The sequence below is a fragment of the Corvus brachyrhynchos genome, unplaced genomic scaffold (assembly GCF_000691975.1).
Source record: "Corvus brachyrhynchos isolate BGI_N302 unplaced genomic scaffold, ASM69197v1 scaffold43, whole genome shotgun sequence".
Lineage (NCBI taxonomy): Eukaryota > Metazoa > Chordata > Aves > Passeriformes > Corvidae > Corvus > Corvus brachyrhynchos.
In genome coordinates, this window is record NW_008237353.1 from 2,646,124 (window position 1) to 2,661,892 (window position 15,769).

The 15,769-nt window shown below is 43.1% G+C and overlaps 1 long non-coding RNA gene across 1 annotated transcript in view; it reads left to right on the forward strand.

Moving 5' to 3' along the window:
* The window catches only part of LOC108445824, a 215,278-nt gene that overhangs the window by 1,983 nt on the left and 197,526 nt on the right, over positions 1-15,769 (forward strand). Inside the window, exon 2 of the long non-coding RNA XR_001860808.1 lies at positions 5,044-5,227. This is a non-coding gene — a long non-coding RNA (uncharacterized LOC108445824). The remainder of the gene's footprint in view (positions 1-5,043; positions 5,228-15,769) is intronic.

Genomic DNA, 15,769 nt, shown 5'->3' on the forward strand with positions numbered 1-15,769 from the left:
TGGTCTGGTATGCCATTTGTTTTCTCTTCACAAGCCATGCTGCAGGGAGTGCAAATTGAGCAGTGAAGTCAGTTCTGAATGGTGTAAGAAATGCATCTTGGCATGCCTCAGATATTTTCAAGTGTGTTCATGTGTACCCTCTCCAGGCTATAAATTCTCTGGGGCATGAATTGGGGCTTTTTCCCTGTTTGGGCTGTTTTGACCAATCTGTTTGTACTGCCCATAAATAAAGATCTAGTGATTCCCAGTTGTACAGAGGAAAAGCAGGACACCTGGCATTTGGCAGTGAGCACCTTAATGTCTTGCCAGAACAGGCTGCAGCAGTTTTGGCCAGATTAGTGAGCACTTTCTTCCTCCTTCCCTGAAGTAAAACCTAACTCTTCTAATTTTGATCACATCACTGTGGGCAGCAGCAGTCTGAGTCCTGCAATTCTTCGTATCGATACCTTCATTCTTCTCTTTGGCCCCCTCAACTTTCACATTCCCTCCAGGTAAAATATCACTGTATCACTGCAAAGATTTACCTTCTGAAATCTGCTGCTGTTCCCATGTCAATCTCCTTCCATGATTTATGTACTTCACATTAAATTCAAGTGTTCTTGGTACTTGTTCTTTATTTCACTGCCCTTTCTTAATTCATTGCACTTACCTACCTTAATTTCTTAGAAAATAATGTCACTGCTATACATCTGTCTAAATTTTGAACCCACTTAATGATTTCAGCCAAATTTGACAGAACAGTGGGTGTCTCCAAGATCAGATGCTTCTATGGGTGTTGTGTAAATAGGTGTTTGACTGAAGGAGAGAGACTGTGTTACTGATGCTATAGAAGGAAAAGGGAATGAGTTGTGCATCAGAGAATCTCTCATGTGACAGCTCTTGCACCCTAGGTTTCCTCAGTTCTGGTACTTGGTCATCAGTTTTTTCTTTTTCTGAGGTCTGACACTCCCTGGCCACCTGCATCTTGCCTTTCCAAATTCCCAGGCAAAGAGTCTCAGTGTGCCGTTGTGTCACTTTCCTTACTAGAAGATGGCTTTCCTGGGTTGATTTGCTCCATGTTCCCCCAAACTGTTCACTGTTATTGGGGTGCTGTCCTGGTGGCAGGTGAAGGGAGGATGCAGTGTACCTTTTGCTATCCCCTGCCAGCTTCTCCACCTCTTCTTTCAGGTTTCTTACTTCCCTGGCTTGCTCCTTTGTTTCTGTGCTTTATGTACAGGTACATAGCAATTTGAATGCAGTTATGTATATTTTAAACAGATTATGTCCCGTAGGGTGGATCCAGTTATACTGAAACACGTTCAGCTGTAATAGGTCTCCTAGGCCAGGCTACAACAGGAGGGCTGTGACAGCACAGCTGCACCCGTTTGCAGGCTTCACTTATTATTGTTCGTTCCTGCCCTGAAATTTCCAGCATTATCCAGCTATCTATCTGTTTGCATATTTAGTGCTTGCCAAGTTGTCTACATCTGTTTTGCTGTAGGGCCATCTTGGTAAAAAATCATAGCCCAAAAGAAGTAGTTTTACTACAGCAAATGCTGTCCTCTTGACCAGGGACGCTGCATCCATTTGGGAAAAGCACTCATATATCGTGGGAAGAAGACTGTTCTCTTGTCTCATACAAATATGACTAATGTCCCTGTGCCCCAGACAAGGGGATCAACTTCTGGCCAACCCTGGCAAACCCCTCCTTTCTCCAGGTCTCCTGGAAAATTACTCCCAAAAGAATGCTCCGGTATATTGACCTGACTCATGTGCCTCATTGCCTTGTGCACATTTACTCATTTCAGTAATAGACACAAAAAAGGAAAAACACTTAGATAGCTACTGTGAAAATGAGTGTATTAAGCCCATCAACAGAAAGGAACATATGGAGAAGAGAGATGAAACAGATCCCCCTCCAAAAGGCCATTATTTGGCTACACCTCAGAAGGAAATAGTGTGCCAGCTGCTGCTATAGCCCTGGAGGAAAAAAGCATTTTGCAGCAAGGTGGAGTCACAGGGGAAGACTAATGGAGTCCCTTAATAAACATGGACTTATCCATAGCAAGGAGAGGAGAAACGGCGCACTGGATTGAAATTAAATCACTGCGGTGTGAGAGGCTTGTGATCTTGCTGTTTGCTTGACTCCTTATTCCCACAGCCATAGGAGCTCAGGGAGCTGTGTTTGGGTACTCATTGTTCAGCACAGGAGCAGTCCTTGGCACTTGCCCACGCTTACAGAAGGCTCCCAGCACCCCTGGAAGCCCAGCAAGGTCCTTGGCCCAGCTTTAGGAATAGCTGAAGAGAATTTCTTGAGGTAATACAAAGCACAGATGAGTTGCACAGCAGCTGTGGCAATACATGGCACACAGCTCAGAGCGGTGCCACGTCAAGGTGGTAGCAGAGGTCCAGAAAGCAGCACAGCCAGGCCCAAGTGCTCAGGGGGGCTACTCACCGATGTGGCTGCACTGCTTCCATTCCTGGGCTCTTGCTTGGGCTTTTCTGCATTGTTTCCCAAGGGGAGACACACCCTGAGACCTGGTAACAACCTGCAAAGCCTCTGGAAGCCCCTGAGCAGCAGCTGCCGGGCAAGAGGATGCTGTCATTACCTATTTATACAGCCGCAGCACCACGGGCATTGTCAGTGCCACTGGGTGTGCAAGAAATGGGGACATAATGACATAATTTTCTCCTCTTTTCGAGCAAGGTTGCTATTTCATGGGATCTTTGAAAGAAAGAGATTAGATGGACTGAAACTCATCAGGGAAAGACAGGGGAATCCTTCTGGTGATGAGAGAGGCATCAGCACATTCCCATCCCCACTGGGATAAGGTTATGTTATAATGCTGTTGTAATAAGATGTCAGACTGGCTGATAATATCCACTGCCATATGATTTTGCAAAGCTTTGGCTTGGGAAGAAATACTTGTTTTTCTTCAGCAAATCCATAGAGAATAAATTCAGAAAGTTCCTTTAAAACTATAACCTCTCTAATGTAAAAGTGAGTTCAGGAGGAGTAAAGAACAGCCATGGTATCACAATGAAAAGTGAAATTCAACTTTTAAAGTGTTTTCTTCAAACGTAATTTAACAGAATACATGCTTGTTTCTTCCAAAATGTCAAAGGCATTTATGAGTCAGAGTGCAGCAGATAATTCTCTAGAGGATAAGTAAAAAAAAAGAAAAATGATTTTTAAAAATCTCAATAATTTTATGAATACTTCTATTAAAAAAATTAGCAAATGCAACACAACCCCCAAAGTAAACAGCCAAATACTGTAGCATATGTTTGTGTGTCTGTGAAAGCGTGAGTATTTTTCAGTTGCTATTAACTATTTCAAATACTAAATGGCAGCATTTCAATTCTCTTATAGTCCTTTTCTCTCTCCTTCTTCAGTAAGTGGTACTGGGGTCTCTGTCTCTGCCAGGAATGGAAATTCTCTTGGTAAAAAAAAAGAACCAAAACCAACTTGACCAAAGTATCTAGTGAAAAGTACAATACGACAGAGTATGCTGAGCACTAGATAAAATCGGCCAGAATTTACCTATCAAAGGCAGTTTCAAGTCAACAAAAAGCTGTGCTAGCTTACAAAAACCAAAAAAAAAAAAAAAAGAAATAGAATGAGGCAGAGCTGAGGGCAAGAGAGGCTGCAGAAATTCTACTTCCACTGCCTAAATTAATGGGTGGAGAGTGAAAGGATGTCCTTTCTTTTTTTTTTTTTTAACCCAAGAAGGCCGAGTTGCTTTAAGATGATTTGTCAGGTGACAGTCTTGAAGGGAGTCTGATAAGTTTGTAAGTTATTCTCCTTGCTCGTAAATTCCATTAATATCTCTCTCACCTGGAGGGGAGTGGAACTGTGTAGTTATTTGGTGTTATTCAGCTATGAAGGGTCTGTAAGTGTCTTATTAGGCCAATCTACTTTTAAAAATAGTTTCTTTTAATAGAAGAGAATTTTTTCTGCATAAATTGTCTATGTGTTTATTGGATGCACTCTACTACAATGCATAAAGCTAGATAAGTCCCACCCCAACACACACCAAGCAATTATTGCTCTAAATCTGAAACTATCTGAATTTGCCTGGTGTGAATGGGTCAGCTGAAGCCAGTTCCTCTCTAATCAGTCTGCAGTGTGGATTTAGGTACATCCAAGACAAACTGTAAGGCCGCAAAGCTCCTGAGATTAAAACTCTGGACATTTCACATTCATGAAGTGCTTAATGTGCTTCGATTTCTGTCACTTGGGACACAATGCACAAACTAAAGTCAGGGTGACCCCATGGGCCAGGCTCCTATGGAGCCATTACAATGTATTTATTCTGTAATCCTCAAAACTGGGAGGGATCTATACAATAGACTAATGGCTTCAAAGGAGTCCGTTCAGCCTTCTGGGTGGAAAAATGCACTTTTTAACCCTTACAGTGCTGGCCTCTTGCTGGGTGCACCCACCTAAACAAGCAAAGAAGCCCTGCGGGCCTTGGTGGGGAGGACACACAAGGTTTGGTGTCCAGGGTGGAGATACTGAAACTCTGATTGGACCTGAGAGAAAACTGGAGGTGAGGATGTGCCTTCTTTGGATCCATTCACACCTGACCGTTCACACTTCTGTTCCTAGCGTACAAGATAGCTCTGTAGAAATCAGTTGAGACAAATATCATCATACATACGTCTAAATACATTCTCAAAATCCTGCAATGCCAGAGGTACCACTTATTTTTCAGTTTGCATGGTGCATAGGCACTCATGTTTATAGCTTTTCATAAAATCTTTATTAAATGTCATTGGGGTTTGGGGTTTTTTTATTTTTTTTTAACAAAGAGGATCAGCAAGGTCAAGGCAATACAGTACATTTCCCTAGCTCCAGCTGATACATATATTTTGCTTGAGTAAGATTTCCAGCATTTCTTTCACTTGCTTCCCTAGGTAGATTCAATAATCACAAGAGGCAGGTTGGTACCTGAGAGGTTGCTATCCTTTATTAATCTGCTTAGCAGGTGCAGCACTGATGTAACTTCGAGAAAACACACAATGCAATTCTAATAATAAACTTCTCTGTCTTCCCAAAAGGTCCTTCTCCTCAGATGGGCTTGCTTCACATCGTCCTTGGCCCTTTAAGGAATACTCTGTGCATGAGGCATGCCAGATGCAATATGTTGGAATGTGGAAATCTTCCTCCTAAGTACTGTTCTGAGACCAGAACCTGCACCCTTGCCTCACTGATACTGCTGCAGAAGTGCTAGCTGTTGCTGAGGTAAAAAAATTCCTTTTGAAAGGTTAGATTCTTCAAGTTTTGTAGTGGCTGAAATAGATGATGTGTTAACTATCATGTGACCTGAATGAAATGGAAGGATATAACAGGAGCCATATGTATACTAGGAATACAAGTTCCTGGATTGTCAATCCACTTATACAGTAAAATCTTGCAAAATATTTTAAGAAAAGGTAAAGCAAAGGGAAATTGAAAGTTGAGATGTTGTCTAACTTCTGGGTCATAACTCATAACTGGGGAATCATTTTCCATGTGGACTCTTCTTTCAGAACAGACCGTGTCTGCTTTATTCTGCAAGTTCTCACAACCATAAAAAGAATTGAATGTGGTGTGCAATGATCTTACATGAAAGGGCTAGCCAAGACAGCCAGGAGAAGGTTACCTGTGTTACTGCTGACACTGGTCAGGCCCATGCTTTGGATCAGTCCTAGGGCCTTCATGGTAGTGGTACCCAAGCAGCTGGAATAATTGTTGCTCAAGTTTTAATGTGCTTTAAAACCATGTTACACTCAAGACTTCTGGTATGAAATGACCTATTTGATTTTTAACTTAAAGTCTGCGATTCAACTGTTCCATCATGGAAACCATGCAGCTGCATCTTACTAGTTTGGCTGCAGTGATCTGGTAGGTAGGATCCTTGGTGCTTCTGCCCCAGCACTGGGAGTTTGCAGAAATACTGCTGCCTGTGACAGGAGCATTGCCCTGTGACTATCACCAGGAGTGGGGTTTTGGTGTGAAGATACACTTTGGGAACAAACACTCCAGAAAGGTACTGTACCAGGGTGCTGTTTTCCATTTGATTCTGTTCAGTTGTAGCATAATAGGTATGGCTTGATTACATATTACAGTTTTAGGCTACTCGCAGTCAGCTGTAACTTCAGCATAGGACTGTGTTGATATTGACAATCAAGCCAGCACACTGGATGGAGAGTTTTATTACTTTACTGTAACTTTCAGTAATGGACGGACACCCAATATCACTGTCTGAGGTGCATGTCTAAGGAAACTGACAACTTCTTTCACTGCTCCTCCCCTCTTCATTAAGACTGAGAAGCTTCAAGGGTTTGGCAGCTGAGATATTTGTAAATACCTAATTAATGAATTATGAGGAAAGCTTTTTACCAAAGTGCACCTCCCTCTACCAGCAGCACATGTAATCTACAGAAGCAGTGGCTATAAAGTCTTGTCAAGTACTTTTTTTAATCACTGTTTTGATATTGCCTTAAAGCTTCATCTGAGACTGGAGCTGGGCTGAGTCTGGTGCAGACGTGAAATAAAAAATGGTATTTGCCTCAGGAAATGTACAACCCAAAAGGCTAACTAAGGAAAGCACTGCCAGGAAAAAACAAACCCCTCAATTTCCAGGGGGAAGCTGAAGTATAGATCTGGTACAAAGCCACACAGGAAATCTTGTACAAGGAGGGTTATCACATACTACTGTACTACTTCAGGATTACTCCTAATGTAAGAAGAAATAAATAATGATGGGTCTCAGGTTTATGAAATTTGGCTGTAGAGATATCTCTAGGTAGTCCAAGAGATATAATTAGGGTCGGGCTTCTGCCATCTTTTGGCAAAAGAAGAAATGGCTCCATATGACACAGGAGATACATCATAGTCACTTTTGACACTTGCCAGTGGTAGATGTGTAAAATCTCTCTGATGACTGGGGAGAAAGTGGTCTGTACGTTAGAGCACCCCTCTGAAGCTGGCAGACTGGGGAGCCAAAAGTTGTGTTTCCCACCCGAGCTGGGGACCGACCGTTGTGTTTGGCATTCCCGTCTGTGCGCTCTCCTGGGAGCTGTCTGGCTACATGTCATTTGCTGTGTCCGCCAGCTACATCTCAGATCCAAATGCAAAATCCACTACTCAGGGACATTATGTGGATTTGTGACACTACCCGTGGGACTTCGGATCCATAAACCAATGAATGGATTACAATGAGGCATAAATATAGTATTTTCATGGATGACATATAATCCTACTCAATTATTGTTCCTGTCATGTAAAGGGAAACTGTACCCATTTTTCTCATCCCTGCACACTGAAATTTCAAAAGAAAAGAAATGCTCGATGCAAAAGATTCCATCTCGTAGCTCCCTGCCTTTTATCTACTAACAATTTTAAAGCTTATATTTCCCATTATTAGGTGTTTCCTATAATTAGTTTTTTGCATCTCTACAAGATTTTTATATGGGAAATTCACTTGACAGAAGCATTTAGTTTCTGGACTGAGCAGACTGGTATGTTAGTCTCTGAATGGTGAAGTGCGTGTCACATCGTGTACTCTCATTTATGTCTGGATTGCCGTGCCTGGAAACAGCTTTGCCTTCTGTTTTGCTTCTACGAACTCTTTCTGGTTTTGAGAAACTGCTGCTACTTTGTCCTTTGCTTGAAACGACTTGGATATCATAGTAGTTTCAGGATCCAGCAAGATGTGAAATATCTCGTGCATAAAGACTTAATCCTTTCTATCAGTACGAGGCAGTTTTATGGGTGTGGATGCTCACAATAGGGGGACAATAAGGAAAATTGAGCTTGTGTTTTGTTTCCTTTTAAGACTGAAATGCCATGTTTTATTGTCAATCTGTCCTCTTTTTTTTTTTTCCCCCCAAAGCTGCCCAGGCAGTAAAAAACCTTTGGATATATGAAGTTAACATTATAATGCTTAAAAAGAATGTTTTATTAGAGAATGGATATGTGCGATGTTTGTCCATCAGGCATTTCTAGTGCAGTATGTTAAAGCTTTCTTCATACTGCAAGAGGTGCTGAAGGGGTGCTGTAGACAAAACCCATCTCTTGTAGCAAGAACTGTGATAGCTCCACAGCACCATGTCCTGCATGTGTTTTACAATGCAGAAGCAGCTGTCCTGTAACATTCAGCTGACTGTTTGTAATAGGCAGTGGCTTTGTCAGAATTCTTCCTTGCATTTGAAAGAACTCTTTCTGGTTATGCATGGAACTGTGGGTGTCTCAAGACAAATACAAATATGTTGCCCATAGTCAATCCCACACAGGAATTTAATCAGTGCCCTTTCCTTCTGGTTAGAAAAGTTTTAGGGCACTTACGGTATGCTCTGAAACTACAGCCAGTTTCCTTAGAGGAGCAAATGAAGCATTTACATTTTCCTGTGTGGGCTGAGCTCTTTAGTTGAGTGTTACCCACTGCTGTTTTTTCCCCTCTCACCTCTGTATACCCTCACCATAGCCACAGAATCTGCTTTTGAAAGGGAAGGGTCAGACATGCACTGCTGTATTTGTAACGCAGGGATCGCTGCAGTTCTCAGCACAAGTGCTTTAATCATCCTTTCATCTAAAGGAGAAGCATCTGGTCCTAAATGTGCGCTTTTTTGCCCCTTCTGCTACAGTGCTACACGGATGGTTGATTAAACCACCCCTCCTTTTTCCTGGCAGCAGGATTGGGATGGCTTGCTACCTTTGTTTCCACTTGGGGCCTCTAAATGGGGCTCTATAAAGGGAATAATAATAAGGAAGATCCAAGGCTTCTGTTGGACCCTCTCCCCAAATTTAATCTGTGCCCAGGCCCCACTGGCCAAGCTGCTCTTATGTACATTGCTAGGTCTTAAAAAAAACCTAAAATAAAGAAGCATGTGAATGAGATGATGCTGGAAAAGCCAGTGAGGAAACCAAATGCTAGGTGTATTTGTCTTAAAACACCCGGAACGGTTTAAGATGAAAGACCCAACTGCAAAAGGAACTTCTTTAAACTGTGGTTTAGCTTAAATTTACATAGATACAGACATTTGCTGTTTCCTTTACACAGATACACACATTTGCTATTTGCATTACACAGATACAGACATTTGCTATTTGATATTGCAAGTAGATCTGTGCCAAGTAAGATCTTCCCTTTCCTCCTCCTCCTCAAAAAAGTTACAAAATCATTTCATTGCAGCTTTAGCATTTGGAAATTTCAAATTAAATGAAGTTGCATTTAGAAATGAAGTATCATTGCAATATTTGAAATACTGAAACATATGAATGTTGACACAAGATATTATTTATTTTTACTTATAAATTGTGGTCAAAGCAATTCAGGAGAAGTAACCCAGGCAATCTTTCTGTTAGTTTGGCTGTGGCCTTAGTGCTCTGCTTTTCATAGAATCATAGAATGTCAAGGGTTTAGAATGGACCTTAAAGATCATCTAGTCCCAAATCCCACTGCCATTGGCAGGGACACCTCTCACTAGATCAGGATGCTCAAAGCCTTATCCAACCTGTCTTTGAACACTACCGGGATTGGGGCATCCACAACCTCCCTGGGCAACCTGTTCCAGGGTCTCACCACTCCCACAGTAAAATATTCTTCCTAATGCCTAACCTAAATTTCCCCTCTTTCAATTTGCACCCTTTACTCCTTGTTCTATCACTATGCTGTTCACCTCATGTATGTAAGGTAATGGGTGCCTTCCTCTATGGGTTGATACTTGCTTAGGTTCACTCTCTCATACGCAAAACCCACCAGAACTTCTGGATTTCCTTGTTTATATTAGGTTCAAAGTAACAAAACAACACATGGATGCCATCTTTTCATCAAACGATCCCTAAAGAGGTATTTTTCAAACATTCTGAGTGTGCTGAATCCCTCCATTTTCCAGTGAAGGTGCAAAGTGTTGTACAGAGAATTTTAGGCTGGTGGGAGTGAGTTTGTTCAGAGGCTCCACGTGGAGCCCCAAAGCTTTGCAGGTGGTTTATCGCTCCCCAGACGTCTGAAGTCGAAGTGAAGGAGGGAGAATTGGTCCTAGCAGCAACACAGCTGCAGGTAACGTGGTCCCCTTTTAGAAGCAACTGTGCTTACTTTTTGGGCTAGTGCCAAGTCCAGGAGAGCTATTCACTTCCACACTTCACACTTGGCTCAAGTTGCATTTGTCTGAGCAGAAATAGGAAGCTGCTTTTCACCCTGAAAGGCCAGCAGCTCTCCCCATCTGATGCCACAGAGACCAAGGAGGAAGGGAGATCTGAAAGCCTTTCACACTGGCTAATGAAACATATATGAGATTGGGGCTGGTTGTGTGCCAAAAGAGGCTTTCAGCTGAGGCAAAGCATTGCTCCTTGACCAGACCTCTCTGACCACAGTACACCCATCTTCCCTTCCCTAAAATCCACTTAGGACCTCCTAGGCTCTGTCCTGGCAGCTGCAGGGTATCTCAGTACCCTTCTCACTGCAGATCCCCTGTCATTCCCTGAGAATGACCTGGAGTGGCATCCTGCTCTCTTCTCTGCCCCAGGCATAGGTGACCAGATGGCCTTTCAAGAAAATTCTGCCTCCTTTGCTGACAAGGCTCCTGGAAGCCATCCTGCTGCTGGTAGCAATGTTCCCAGAGGGAAAGGTCAACCTGTACCATGTACCTGCTGGCCCTCCTCTGCCTGTGGCTTCACATGGAGCTGTACCTGCCCTGGGCTAGAAGAGACTATACTCTTGATGGTCTGATGTGCTAAAGGCATGACCCACACCAGAAAATTCTGCAGCTTTGCTCTGTGAAAAAAAAACCAACCATAGACATATTATGCCAGAATAAATGTTCTTTTGCTAGCATGGCTAACTTGGCTCTAGAAATCTCTGAAAGATGGAAAACCAACATGGGAAGGACTTTTTGGTGCTATAAACTGCATTCACAAGGCTTGAATTTTAAGCCCAGCCTTTCTTACCCAATACAGACATAGCAAGTTGTGCTCTAGAGGGCTTCATTTAGGATGACTCCCTCTAAATTTTCTCTAATTTAGAACCAAGCCAAATGAGGCCTGAAGAAGTGTCACACTATTAAAAAAAAAAAAAGGCAAAGGGATGAATAATTTGCTAACTCATTCACAACATGTTTCTAGATCTGGAAGATGATTCTTATGTTTACCAGCACAAGTCAAGCTAAGAGGATGCTTTCGTGCTGTTTTTGTGAAGGTTGTGCATGCTGCATTCCTCCTTGTGTGGGGAACAAAACCAGAGCAGGATGCAAACTGCTTCAGATTTCTCCCACTGCTGACCTTGCTGCCACTTGTGCCAAAATGAAGAAAACAAATCCTTGGAAATCACCATGTGTGTGTTTCAATTTTTAATTGAAACTTTTTAGCTGAGCTGAAAGGTGGGGGTGGTGGGAGGGAGAGGGGAAAAAACAAAGCAACACACTTCCCTCTGCTCCCAATGAAAAGAAACTAGAGCTATTAGATTCACTTCAATTGCCTCACCTGACCTGAAATGAACTCCCTCCCTCAGGCCTGTAAGAAAATTCAATTAAAAGGTCCATCTGTGAGGCAGCAGCTGAAGGGGAATTACTGTAGGGAGGTCCACATTTTCATAAAAAAAGAAGCCCCCCTCTCTCCCTCCCCTCCTTCCTCCTCTCCTTCCCCCTCTATCCCTGATTAGGCCCGTTCCTAACCACTAAACCACAAGTCCCCCCAATTAACCAGATCTGACCAAATACCCTTTATATGCTCCATTCAGATGTAGAAACACTGTAGATTTCGTACACCCCTTAAACACCATGGGGTGGGAGAGGGGGGAAGGAGCAGAGGACAAAAGTTGGAAATCGGAACGTCCTGCCCCAATTAAGCTGGCTGATGCAATGGATTAAAGGCTGCTAATATGCAAAAGACTGTGCTGGCAGTGAAAATAATCACCATAAGGCAACAACAGTGTGCAGCAGCTTAAAAAACGCAGAGGTGACAGGGAGAAAAAGCTGGCTCCAAGGACCTGTCTGAAAAGTCTTACCAGCTTGCTTGCAGTACCCTGCCCCGGCCGTGCTCTTACGACAGAAATCTGTCCTAGATGCTTGGCTAGGATCCGATATGTTTGGGGCGTGGTGTCGTGTGTTACTCCTATGGAGGTATGACAGAGAGCCTGGGAGGGATTGGGTGAGCGTGACAGCGTGCATGGGTGAGCCACATATGGCACGTGGCTGCCGTGGAAGGTGAGCCCCGGCTCTGGTCCTGCAGGCTGAGGGGGACCTGGGGCTGTGCCTTGTGTTGCCTCCCACCTCTGGGGCCACTTCCATCCAAGGGAGGCTGATGAAGAATCAGGAACTGGCATGCCTTTTATTTTCTTAATAACATTTTTTCAGGTGCATTATGCTGGGGTTTGTAACAAATAACCAAGTGGTTCCTCGAGCTCCTGTGTGTTTTGCTTTGTGCTAGCAGAAAACCTGACTTAACCGTGCCTGAGAATACATGCACTCCCTATGCACTGACTTCATTTGTGCTTGCACAGTGTGTAATCAATCACTTTAAAATATCTAGCTCCCAGTGCTTGCTTCCCTGGCATGGTGTATATTGTGTTGAGCTACATCAGTTCAGGAGGATTCATTCGAATATCGACACTTTGTGAGTTCTCATCAGGTAGGACTCTTGGAGCAGAGCACAATTAAAATCTTTACACTACCCTGCTAATATATACATATATATATATATATATATATTTGCTTAGAAACAGAAATGGAACAAATCTGTATTTGTACATTACATGTACAAATAATGTAGTTTGGGATAATAAGGGGGAAAACATATCAACAATTCATGACACGAAATAGGTGTTAAGTATGCTATTAGATTTTCTTTTTTTGTTAGACTTAAGATTTAGTATCGAGAGCCTGTGCATTTGCTTTACAGATATTTGGCGTATAAGATATTTTAGACTGCATGGAGCAAATTGATCCTTTGGTGTCTTTATTGGCTTGTTTTCACTTTTTCATTAAATATGTAAAACGAACCTTGTTTTACTGCAATATCAACTGAAGTTCTATTAAAAAAAAATTATAGACAGTCCAGACAATAAAAGGCCTTGTATATCAACCAGAGATTGGTTATCTGCTCAACAAGATCATTAACTGTGCCCAGGGGGAGACAGCTGAGGCAGGGCCGCTGGAGAGAAGATGCTAAAAATTAATTTTACAAGGAAAGTTAGCCCTGCCAAGTTTGATTTGTTTTAGGGACACTCCCTTACTCTTTATTATTCATCTTTCAAGGCAGCCTTTGAAATCAAGCAGGCTTTTGATGAAGGGGTTGGGGTTTTTTTTTTACAATGCGTATTTCCATGAGATACCCAAAATCTCACTCATACAAATTGTCACAGCTTGACAGACTTGGAACCTTATAATGTTAAATCAAGTCCTAGTGGAGGTGTGTTGGGGAGTGTGAAATAGAGTCACTGGCTCCTCCTATGCTGAATGCTTTGCACTGCAAATGTTGAATGTTGTCTTCCATAACATGCTTATAATTAATATTGTGCAGGGCACCCTCTATGCAGCTGCTCTGTATGTGTGCGGTGTATGGGGGTTTTTTGCAAGGCTTTCCAGCTGCTTTCAAGCTGTTCCTTTGAATCTGCCACAATATTCACGCCCTCCTCCCCCACCAGGCTGAAGGACACTTGAAGATTTGTTTCTTGTTGACTATTTAAAGCCCAGGTATCTCTCATGATTAATTGTGAGCCAAAACTGAATAGAGGTCGGGTGAAGAGAGAGGGGGGAGCAGTCAGCTTTCAGCAGATCACGTCTGGAATAGGGGTTTCTCCAGAGAAAGGAAGGTCTTCATGCATTAGCACTCTTTGCCTAGAGGAAACCCTTGCCTGTTCAGGAAACCTTGACCAAAACATTTAGCAGCTCTCTGTCTCTCTTTTCTCCACAGATGAAGGAGATGGAAGAGATGACCAGAAAGGATGACAGAAAGGTCTCTCAGAGCTGACAGGATAATCATTTGCTGAGCACAGTAAAGGGATTTAGGCTCTTGAGAGGGAAAAAAGTCACCAAACACTCTAAAAAATAAGAGCAGATACAGGCAGCCTACAAGGTTTAATATGGGCAGTTGAATGACCTGTGTCACCTTTCTTGTGACCTCCTCTTTGCTTTTGGTTTTTTTTTTAAAGCCATGCACCTGTGTGTATAATCATCTCGTAACTTAAAGAAGTACTCTTCCTTTACCAATGATAAATCTGAGATGCATTCTTAATGCAAGGAATTAATGGAATATCCTTCAGCTACATAAGATGAGATCTTGAGAAACTGTGTGATAGAATGTAATGGCATGGGCAATCACTTAGGGGCTAATAAGAATTTAGGTAAAATGGGAATCCATCAATTGTAGATGACAGAGAAGGAGAAAGACAAGACGAAAGACAAGACTGGCCTATTAGTCAATCACAGAATGTCTGTGAACCTCTGAAGTGATGTGGCCAGGATAAAAAAAAAAAAAAAAACCAGGCAAAAAGTGCAAAGGTGTATCTGACAGATGATGTTCAGCAAAGAGGAGGAAAAGGGAAGTATTATTCCACTGGGCTCCTATTTAAGAAGGCTTTGTCTGGTTCTGGCCATCTCCACTGGTAAAAGCTGAACTCAGGCTATAGCAGAGACAGGCTTCTTGGGCAATTGCGAAAATAGGAAGTTTATGTTCCAGGAGGAGTGTAGAAGAGCTGGGCTTATTCAATCTAGGAAAAGATAATTTAATGCTACTTTTTGTCTCTAAAGATACAGAGCTCAGCAGCAGGACTATGAGTTAAAGGGCAGTGCTGGCATGAGAATAAATGGATGTTAACTAGACACAGAATTTCACCAAGGCTTCCCAACCGCTCTGGAAAGAGGCTCTGTCACACTGACCACTCGCTTCAGCCCGGCCAGCACCTGCGCTGCGCAGCAAGAGTGGGGAGCAGCCGAAGGCTCTTGGCTTTAAAGCTGCTCCTCTGGAGTTCAGCTCTGCCCAGGGGAGCTGAAGCTCCAGGTGCTGTGGCTGTCAGCTGCCCCGACAAGGGAGAGGATAAAAAGTAGCAGGGAGGCTTGCTACAGGAAGTAATCAAAGTCTATTAGAGGGTATCCACAGAGGACAAGACCAGATCAGAGCGGCGCAACAACTTATAAAGGGAGGCGTTACAACGGGGATAGCCTGACAGGGGACCAATAGGGGTCTTCGGGGGAGGGATAGGGACAGGCATAGACATTCATGTGGACTAATAGTCTCAAGGAGTGGAGGGAAAGGGGTCACATACGGGGCGTCGAGGTTTAGGGGATTTCCAGAGGGGAGGTATCAGAAGGGGCAGGATCTCAGGGGATTGACGAGGACCATATAAGGATAAACAGCGAGGGCTTAGCTGATGGACACCGAAGTTTCGGGAATAACGGGACGGGTTTGGGTGATTGATGGAGAATTGACTGGAACAAGGGGAGGAGAACAACCATATAAGGAGCACTGGGGAAGCGGCTAAAGTTCAGGGTGTACCAAGTGGGAACGGAGGCAAAGGGGGTAACCAGATTAAACCATTAAAACATATAACCACATTACCACAAGGCTCCAGAGAAGTTGTCCTGTAGGAGTCAGATGGGGCAAATGGCCTCTTTGACTTTCTTATGGCACTGAATTGCTTAACTGTGAAAAACGAGGTTCACTCTCCTGTTAGAATTTAAAGAGTTTAATATAAAGACAGTAAGAGACACATAAAATAAAGCAAAGGGATAACGGCCGGGTGCCTTGGCGCTCTGCCAAGAGCACCCCCGATGCCCGAGGTGAGTCCTTTTTATACCATTTTTACTG